Raw genomic sequence first — 10,871 nt, 5'->3', positions numbered from 1 at the left:
ACTCTAAAACACTCTAAAATAGCTTAAAAACACTTAAAAACAGTGGGAAACAAGTTTAGACATGTTAGGTGGTAATACCCTACGAATTTCATGCAAAAATATCTCAAAACAGAATGTTACCCCCCCCACACTTCAACTAAACATTGTCCTCAATGTTTTAGACACAATTGAACACATTACACATAACAAAAAGTAAGCAACAAAGGAAAAGGGTTTAGGGACGCAAATCTGAGTGTGGAGCGATTCCCAAGTTCTTCCTTTGTTGAGTGCATGGGTTGCCTCCCAAGTAGCGCTTTCTTTTACGTCTTGCAGCCGGACGAGACCTTCTTTTAAACTTCACTCTGGCTCACGGAATGGGGGGGTATGTCCTTCATGGTATACTTCTTGGAATTTCTCGTAGTATGGCTCACTGAATGGCCGGGGATAATGATCCTCCCTGATGGTGGTGTTTCGGTTCTGAAAGTCCATGTACATGCTCCCACCACCTTGAAATTGATTGGGTATCTGCACCGAAGAAGGTAACAACCTATTAGTTGAAATGGGTATTGGAATTGGGCTTGGCAACTTACAAACATATTGTAGTGAAGGCTCAAAATCGGCAGCCCTATCAACAATGTCCCCATTTGAAGTTTCGGCCATATTGGGTGGTTGTAGGGCAATCACTCCAAGTTCTTCTCCACTGGTGGTGCTTGATACATCCTTCATAGTAAGTGTGGATCCTTTCGGCCCCTTGTCCTTATGCACATCTACAACAAAACAAGAATGACTATCGTTAGGATTCCTACTAGAGTCATAAACATTGAATTTAATTATTTCACCCCCAAACTCCATTGTTAGTGCTCCCTTGGCCACATCGATCTTTGTTTGAGCTGTTTTCATGAACGGACGGCCTAGCAAGAGTGGCAATGATGGAGCATCGCTCGAATCCTCCATTTCTAAGACATAAAAATCTGCAGGAAAGATGAGATGATTGACCTGCACTAAAACATCCTCAAGGACTCCCTTGGGATAAACATTAGAACGATCGGCCAACTGAATTATAACACCATCTTGTTTTAACTCACCAAGGTTCATAGATGCATAAATGGAATATGGCATGACATTAATAGAAGCACCTAAATCTAACATGCATTGTTTAAATCTCGTGTTTCCAATTGTGCATGGGATAGTAAAGCTCCCTGGATCCTTACATTTTGGAGGCAACTTTCGTTGCAAAACCGCTGATACATTTTCACTTACTTTCACAACTTCTTTGTTTGCAATTCTTTTCCTAGTTGTGCATAACTCTTTTAAAAACTTTGCATACCTCGGGACTTGCTTAATGGCATCAAGTAAAGGAATGTTTACTTGGACTTTCCGAAACGTCTCCAGAATGTCTTTTTCCTGCTCCTCCTTCTTTGTTTGCATAAATCTGCTAGGAAAAGGAACATCGGGTGGAACAAAGTTAGAATTAATCAATTTTGAACCCAACTTACCTTTGGTGGCCGAATGGGATGAGGTGGGTGCATTAATGTCCCTCGGTAGTTGCGGCAAGGGTGTTTGTACCCTTGCCGTGGGCTTGCTTGCCTCCTCTTCTTCAATTCTCCGTTTTTCATCCTCTTCGGGGCTTGATGGTGATGGTTTGGATGTAATGCCAACTTCTTTTCCACTTCTCAAGGTGATTGCGTTGGCCGTTTCGAAACCACCCTTGGGATTGACCACCGTAGTACTTGGTAACTTACCATTTTCACGGAATTGTCCCAAAAATTCGGCCATTTGGCCCATTTGCTTCTTTAGCTCATTAACCTCCTTTGCTTGGTTCTGCATTCCCTGCGCCATTGTGGTTAGTAACTGATATGTTTTATCGTCATTCATAGACGTACCTGAGTTGGTTTGGGATGATTGTGCTTGAGGAGGTGGTTGTGGTGCCATTGGCCTTGGAAAGAAACCCGGGGGTTGTCGGAATCCACTTTGTTGGGCATATTGTGGTGCATCTCTCCATCTGAAATTGGGGTGGTCACGCCATCCCTGATTGTATGTGTTGGAGAAAGGATCACCTCTTGGTTGGTTCTGATTCCCATAGCCCACGGCATTGGCAGATTCCCACCCTCCGTTCTCAATTAATTGAGGGCATTGATCAGATTGGTGTCCTTGAATGGAACATACACCACAGATTGTAGTTCCTTGCGTCTTAGGGCCTTCAACAAACTGCGATAACATAGACGTAAGGTTAGCCATTTGGGATTGTAACTCAGAAATAGAACTTACCTCATTTACATGTTGTGGCTGTGGGGTGTCTCTCTGCCCAACACCTTCATATTGTTGTGCATTGAGTGCTCGATTGGCAATGAGAGTTTTGGCATCCCTAGGCGTCTTGTCCACTAGAGCTCCTCCCGCGGATGCATCCAACATTTGCCGTTCAAGTGGTAAAAGGCCTTCGTAAAAATATTGAAGAAGTAGCTCCTCCTTCATCTGGTGCTGTGGACATGAAGCAACAAGAGATTTAAAACGTTCGTAATACGTAGGAAAAGATTCACCTTGGCTTTGCTGAATTCCACTAATCTTCTTGCGAAGAAGAATGACTCGTGATGTCGGAAAGAACTTCTCTAAGAAGGCTCGCTTCATACTCTCCCATGATATGACAGTTCCGGGAGCCAACTCATACAACCAATCTTTGGCCTTCTCCACCAAAGAAAAAGGAAAAGCCTTCATCTTCAATATGTTGCTGTCCACGTTCACCGGTGTCATACTTGAGCACACCACCTCGAATTCCTTTAGATGCTTGTTCGGATCTTCCATGGCCAACCCATGGTATTTCGGAATATGGTGGAGCAAGCTGGACTTCAACTCAAATTCATCGGTCTTCTCAGGGGCTGCCCTAGGGTATTGGATGCAAAGAGGTGCTGCATTGGCCAAACCCGAGGCAGAAAGCTCCTTGATGGTTCGATTGTCCACTGCCATGGTTGGTACTTCCTCTTCAACCCAATCCGTGGCCTCCTCTTCAACCTCAACTTCAACTTCTTGCTCTTCTAATTCAGGTTCGGGACTATGAGGATTAGACGGTTGCGATTTCTTTTTCCTTCTCAAAGTTCTCTCGAAATCACCGTCAAAGTCGGAGATATGCTCACGAACAGGTTGTGAGCCACGGGTCATAAACTAGTACCTGCACACAAGAGCAAACAAGGTTAGCAATCAACCTAATAGACTCGGCACAAGTAAGGAAATAAGGTGCCACACACGGCACAAAAACAAAACACACACACACGGTGCAAAAAAAAATTAAAACAAAACAGAAACTAACAATTTAAACAAGACTCAAGACAAGGGATTAGCAACTTTGCTAATCCCCGGCAACGGCGCCAAAAATTTGATGTGAAAATTATGTTGACACACAAATTAAACCCTATTTGTGACAATTGTAGTAATAAAGTAAGTAGGGATCGTTCTAACCGGGGATTAACTAGGGGTGCTAATCTAATTTGAATTGACTCAAACAGAACTAAAACTTAATTGGGACGAATTTGAAAGTGTTATGACTCCAAATGCTTAAAAACACAAAATAAAACAAATACGAATGACTATGACTCAACAAAATATGGGGGGATTGTGGTTGGACGAATTTAAACTAAATGGGCAGATTGTAAAGAAAACAGATTTTAAGACAAAATTGTTATGAATCAATGGATGATGGGATAGCTAAGGGGTTCTTCTCCACACATGAAATATATGCAACGTAAATCAATTTCCAATTATCACTCCAATAAGTTATGAACCTCGACACTCCAAGTTAATTAGGTCCGCTTAAATTAACCTTCAGATTTCCCTAGAATCATTGAATTGGATGAATATGCATCGCAAACAAATTATTCCTAACAAATTCTCTATATGAACAGCATGATAAAGATATAAGTTAGAATCATTACGTTCTTTGGAAATCATAAGCATCGACAAGGCATTTGTAACTATGAAAAGCATGATACGCTTGCCAGGAATCTACTTAACATGATCGTGACTAGCAACCTTCACTACTTGTGAATATAAATTCATAACGATTAGGTGAAACAAACTTATATCCTAGCATCAAATTCAAGCATGCAAATTAAGCGTGCACTCTCAATCAACATACAAGAATAAGTTCTAAATCAAACGGTTAAGCAAATTGTATTCAAAACTTATGCAACAATAACTGGAAGTAATCAACTTATTTCACATATATAATCATGGTTTCGAATCACCCCCTAGCTAACTAGGGGGATTTAGCCTCTCATGTCCACAAAAAGAGAATTACAAATGAATTTAACATAAAGCACAAGGGATTGATTACACCTAGAACGCCCAACGAATCCACGTGAATTGGTGCGCGTCGAAGCTCCTCTTTCCTCTTCTCCTTGCTGCGGCAGATTGGTTGTGGGTGGTTTTTGGATGTGTTTCTGGTTTAGGGATAGTTTAATGGTGGTTTAATGGTGCGGCAAGGTTGTGTGGTGGTGTAGGAAGGTGTGTAAGGTGGTGGAGAGTGGTGGAATGGCTGCGGCAGTGATGGGGGAAGGCTGGAAATTGGCTAGGATGGAAGGGATATGCACGGATTATGGAAGGAAAATGGAAGAAAAATGTAGATGGTGGTTGCGGCTGTTTTTGAATTAGGTTATGGTGGTGGAAAGTGTATGGATCAATCAGAGGGGAATGGGAGTGCACAGATTGTGGATGGATGGGGTGTATCATGCACGGGTTTTTAGAATGGTGGTTGAATGAAATTAGGGTAAAATAATATATTGGAATGGTGGTGGCTGCGTGAAAATATGTGTGAAGGGGGCTGGAAAATAAGGGCAAGACAAAGTGCGGCTCCAATGGAATTAGGTTGAATAATGGGAGTATATGGTTATGGTGGCTGCGGCACAAGGGAAAAAGTAATGGGATTTGCGGCTAGGTTTTCTTTTTGGCTTATTAGGTTCAAAATGGTCAATGGGAGGCCACGGCAGCCTGATTATGGAATGGCTCAATGATTCTTGAAGGCACGGCCAAAATGTATGATTAGTGGCTGATTTGTTTTATTATATTTTGTTTTGCTGAAAAATATGACAAGAAAAATAATAAAAGGTCCCTAAGGTGCGGCTAAATGGTGGAAACCCTAGGGCTTAGAAATTCAAACCCTCTTTTATTTTTATTAACTAAAATTCACCTAAAGGCTGCTAGAATTTAGGAAATAAAATCAGAAATTAAAAGGGAATAATTAAAGGGTGCGGCTAGGGCCTTGGTTTTGTGTCCTAAAGTGCCTACAAGGTCATCAAAGTGGCTAGAAAATACGGATGTTTAAGTTTAGGAAAGGTTACCAAAACGGGAAACTTAGGGTTAACTTTCCTACTTCAAGTAGGAAACCTTGTTTGAGTAGGATTCCTCGTTTTGGTAAGAATTCATCATTAGAGTAGGAATTCGTCGTTTCTTCAAGTCTTCAACTCATTCATTCCTCTTTCGCTCCAAAAGACTCCAATTTGCATCTTCTTGCACACTTTGGCCTTATAATCTGAAAATACACAAAAGTGGCCTTAAACACTAAAATAACTAAGTAAACACAACATAAACGCACGAGAACAAGCTAATTAAGTCGCATGAATATGCTCCTATCAGTAAATGTGGGAAATTCTGGATTCATGAGGATATGGCTACAAAGGTCCTCATATTCTGACCCCAAACTAGATAAGGGCTGAAAATTTTTGTCTTCTTCAGCTTTTTTGAGAAGTATGGTTGCATCAGTTGTGTGCGGACGGTATACCTCCAACTCGTTCCACATACTCTTCAGACTTCTAAGGAGCTCAACAAATGGTTTCCCTTCTTGTTGCATGCTTGTGATATCCCTTTTTAGCTGGAACATATGGGCTGCATTATTCTGATTTCCATACATCTCTTGTACGGATTTCCATAGCTGGAAGGATGACTCAGGATAGCTTAATATTTCAGATAGCTTTCGCTCCATAAAGTTGAGAAGCCAAGACATGACCAGCTAATATTTGCTGAGCCAATATTCATGCGTGGGATAGGAAACATGAGGAGGTTCAACACTTCAATTTATGAACCCTATCTTTGATCTCCCTCCTAGGGCAAGTGAAACTGTCTTTGACCATGGTAAGTAGTTGAACTCATTTAAGAGCACATAACTTAACCTTTGATTTGGATTTACATCAATCTTTGATTGCTTTTAATGAGAGGCTCCAAGTGAACTTTTAGCCTCCGACTCCGAGTTAGGATTTTCATCAGCCATTTTTGAATGGTTGAAGAATAGAGCAATAAGTATCACAGAGACAGGTTATTTTTCCTGCTCTGATACCATGTTAACTTTTAAGTGACTGTTTTTGTATTATGATTCATAAGAAAACAACAACCCAAGGAGACAAGCTATATAGGAGAAGGCGTGATCAACACACTGATCACCCTTGGTTGACACTTACACGACAGCTCCATAAAACAAGGAGCAGAAAATAAGGAAAAAAGAAAGCTAGTAGCCACCCTACAAGTATGGAAAGATATGAAAAGATCATTAGAAGATACAACAAGATACAATTAGGTAAAGAGGATCCAGTCTGGATCTTTCCCATCAAAGGCCCAGGATCAAGTAATTAGGGCTGTTGAAATTTGATTCAACGACTACAATTATTATAACTTTTAGAGGGACTCCCTATTTGTAGCCATTTGATCAAATTTCAATGGTCTAAATTATTTGATCCTGGACCTTTGATGGAAGAGATTCAGACTAGATCTTCTTCCTTTATGAAGGAAACTTGGATTGGAATGGGAGGAAGTTTCTGTTTCAGTATGGATAGAGGACATGTCAGTTAATGCAAACGTTGGCTAGGTCTTCCACGTGTCCTTATGAGGAAGGGTTTTAGATCTAACGGTAAGATTATGTACAGTGACAACTATAGGAATGATGCGAAATTGACACGTATGTCGTGTTCTTGTTAGGAATTTTAAGTTTGATCATCGCATGAAATCAGCACAAAATTGATATAAAATTGACACGAAATGGACCAGTTGCATGACGAATAACCAGAACAAAATGAATTAAATGTGCTCGATAATCATGTAGGGATTGCCACACCACTAAAAACATGTGTTTATGTTACGTTTGGCGATGATAAATTTATTTCCATTCAACTCAAAATTAGTGGAGGTGTTCAAATCGCTTTGTCACTAGTCATGCTTTATATTCATGTTTAAATTTTCTGTTAAAAACAAAATGAACCAGATGGTGGCTTTGCCATAACAGTTTAATTTTGTAGGAGTCAGAAAGATTTACAGAGACATTTCAGCTTTTCCCTAGCATTCATATTGTGATTCACATAACGCCAAGAGCAAACCCACGACGTACCATATGAAATACGAGTATGAAATTTATCCACTATCATTGGATCATCCGTGATAGTTTCATGAATATACATTTGTAATGCTCTTTCTTCAATGAATAGAATATTATTCTTCTTCCAAAAACATTAATAAAAATTGACAGACGTTGATCACAAATTTTAAAAGTTGTATACAAATTAAAAAGAATAGAGAGTAAATTTATATTTTGCTTAAAATTAAGCAGTAGTGCCGCTGCATGCGCATTTATTACTGTCTTTAAAGTGGGAAAAAGTTGGTAAATTAATATCGCTTAGTCTTGTTGACTACATGTTTTCTTGTACAGGCAGTGTCGGTGAGAATTGTCGGTCTGTCAACGTGTTCAGAATCTGGTTTATCTAAAAAAGAAATTAGAGACCAGTAATATTCAATTACTCATATATGTCAACCGCCGTCCAATTAATATGTTTATATATTTATTTGAATATTGAATTATTTTGTTCTGATCCCTAATCAACCTAGTTGTTAGAATATAAATTGAAAAGAATGTGACCAGGATAATATATGCCTATAAATAAAATGTAATATTCTTTTCTTTTTGAGAATGAAAAGATGTCACACTCTAGATTCAACTGAGTTTATTAATGCAACTGCTAAACTAAAAAAATGTTGGCAACCTTATTATTTGAACGTTTTATTTAATATTTTTGTCTTTTGTTATAATTGTGCAAAATACAAAATGATCTGAATCATCTATCTTTTGGTCACTTAAAAATTATTTATGTAATAATTAACTCAATCCAAAAGTTTAGTAATCTATCGGTTATCTAGTAATTAGATGAATCATGTTTATCTCGTACAAAATGGAAATTTTCGCAACGTTAATCTGACTGTGAAACTGTTTCTAAAGTGGCTAAATTTTTAAGGGGAGCGGGGAAGATTTGAAACTATCTTAATATATATAGGGGAGATGTGAGTTTCAAATTAGGGACGTACGGAAGAAATTCAACACCCTCATCCACTAAGATTTGAGCTAATGCAAAAATGAAATTGAATGTGGTCTAAAGGTTTAGACATTTCCGATCACTAATCAACATTGTACAATAAAAAAGAGAACTGAGAAAATAAAATGAAAGATCGAGTGATGAGAAAATGGTAATAGCATCCCGAAACTAAAAAGTTAAAACCGAGCGACTACAGGTATTCCAATTATTGGATGCATCAGAAAACTGAGGGCATTAGGTTGGATGAGCAATAAACGACGTTAATGCGGATGCTAGCTGCCTAAAACGGTAGAAAAAGATATGAGTGATGCTCTCCTTGTTTGGATAAATTTCAGCCGTTTATTCATGAAAAACAATGACTGGGAGATAATTTCCGTTTAAGATAAATGCTACATTGGCAGCGTGCATATTCTGCGTCGGCAACGTAAAGCTTTACGTTGATATGTTGGATCGTGCTACTGATACTTTAATGCGATCATAGTGCACTCTAAATAACATAGTAACGGAAAATTTATATGCAAGAAATGCAAGATGTATGATTTTTTTTGGACTGGTAATAATGCGGAGATAAATTAACCACATTAAATAAAAGAACGACACATAAACTTTTAGCTCAATACGACGGATTTATCCATGACTTCGTAAACTGACCACACTGGATCTTAAAGGCCTAAGCATTCGGCTACCCTATCAAGGCGTCTTTTGGATCCCTGATATTTCACTCTTGCCACCATGCCTTCTCGGCTCAAGGAGGCAGGAGTTGACTATTCAGAGTATCCCTTGGCAGTCCTGCACTCTTGCGCATCTACTTGCTAGAGGCCTACTACCAGGACTTCCCCTAGCAACATGCGTAGTGGTTTGCACCATGCTATCACAACATAGCGGTCTACCTAACATGGCCTGCAACCCCACCTCCCAACTACATGCAAGGAGTCTCTCATATAAATAACCGAATCAAACAAGGAGATCGTTAATCACCGCTTACTACTTAGAATTTTATTTGTCCTAGTTTCTTTTAAATAATTTTTCACTTAAGCATAAAAAACCCTTTGACAGACACCCTCCCCCTTTTCTCGGTTATTTGTCTATTAGGTTAACGGTGTTATTTGTTTTGTAGGTGTGATTTCGTCAATCCAAATCATGAACAGAATTTGCATCCACAATCACGACAATTTAATGTATCGGGTTGTTAGACTTTGAATTTAGTTCATGGATCAAATGAACTCTATTTGAGTGTGTGATCCAAATTGCATTATGATCTCACAAAAATGTCTAATGCGGAGGTGGTTATAGAACCTAGCTATACACTTTCACACAGAAACCTCATGGATTGCCTATTTGATTACGTATGAAGCATTCACCTCTTTTCTGCCTGCAGGGATCTTCAAATGGAAGTGGAGAATCACAATTCGACCAAAAGGGTCAAATGGGTTCGGCCCCAAATAATTGGGAGGTTTGCAGAGAGATTGGAAAAATGAGAAATGAGGGTTGGAATTTCTGGGTTGTCAGTGTAAATTCATGGCGGATCGAGAGAGAAATGAAGGGTTTTAACTTGTCCGGTTGGGTTTGGATTCGGTTCTGCAAACAGTGCTCCAAGATTTCTCTCTCTCTCTCTCTCTCTCTCTCTCTCTCTCTCTCTCTCTCCTCTTTGTTTCCGGTGCTTCAAGAGGAACTTGAAGAACATGCTGTAGAGCTTCACAGCTACGCTTTGGCATCTCTCTCTCTCCTCTTTGTATCTTTTTCTACGAGAAATGAGGGTTGAAATTTTTGGGTAACTCATTTTTATGGGAAGGTAATTTAGTCATCTTAAGTTTTAGAAAATTCTTATTTCTATTGCATGTTGTGTGCATGTTCTATGTAATTTCTAGAAATCGTATTTTGATTCCAAGATTAAGAAAATGGATCATTTTTGTCAATTTCCCTATAATATATCCTATAATTGCTGAGATGATTATGAATTAATTAAGTTTATTCTAACCCATGCTCCAGTTATCATTCATAATATAAAACGAAAGGGAAGAAGAAAGGCACCAAACTTTTTGGTATACCTGGCCAAACACGGCATAAAACACTCCAGTACGTTTCTAAGCTCAAATGTGCATTGCAATAATAAAAAAACTCTCCAATTCGGGTGTTGTAGAATCATTGTTTGAATTTCCAGTGAGTATCCGAATGCTACGCACTGAGCGTTTGTCTCGCTCGCGTTGTGCATTTGAGAATTAAACAATAACCTGGTAGTACAAGTTTGGTTTGTTACAAGTTACAACGGAGTATCAAACTCTTAATGTGACCCATAAATCCTAACTTGTTTTCCAAGCCACCCTCCTAACTTAACTTACTCCTAACCTATCTCCCAAGTCACCCTCTTAAAAACAATAAAAAAATAAAAAAATAAAAAAATAAAAAAAAAGAAAAGAAAAAGACCTAGTCAACCCACCCTACTTGCCTCAGAATAAATCATCATATAAGATTGGTTGAATTTTCTTGTTTCCGTGTAGAAGCTTGTTCTACACACGGTGCAAAAGAACACAAAAAGAAAGATAAATGTATGAATAG

The sequence above is a fragment of the Pyrus communis genome, chromosome 17 (assembly GCF_963583255.1).
Source record: "Pyrus communis chromosome 17, drPyrComm1.1, whole genome shotgun sequence".
Lineage (NCBI taxonomy): Eukaryota > Viridiplantae > Streptophyta > Magnoliopsida > Rosales > Rosaceae > Pyrus > Pyrus communis.
The sequence above is the reverse complement of the archived record's forward strand: the minus strand, read 5'-3'. Positions refer to the sequence as shown.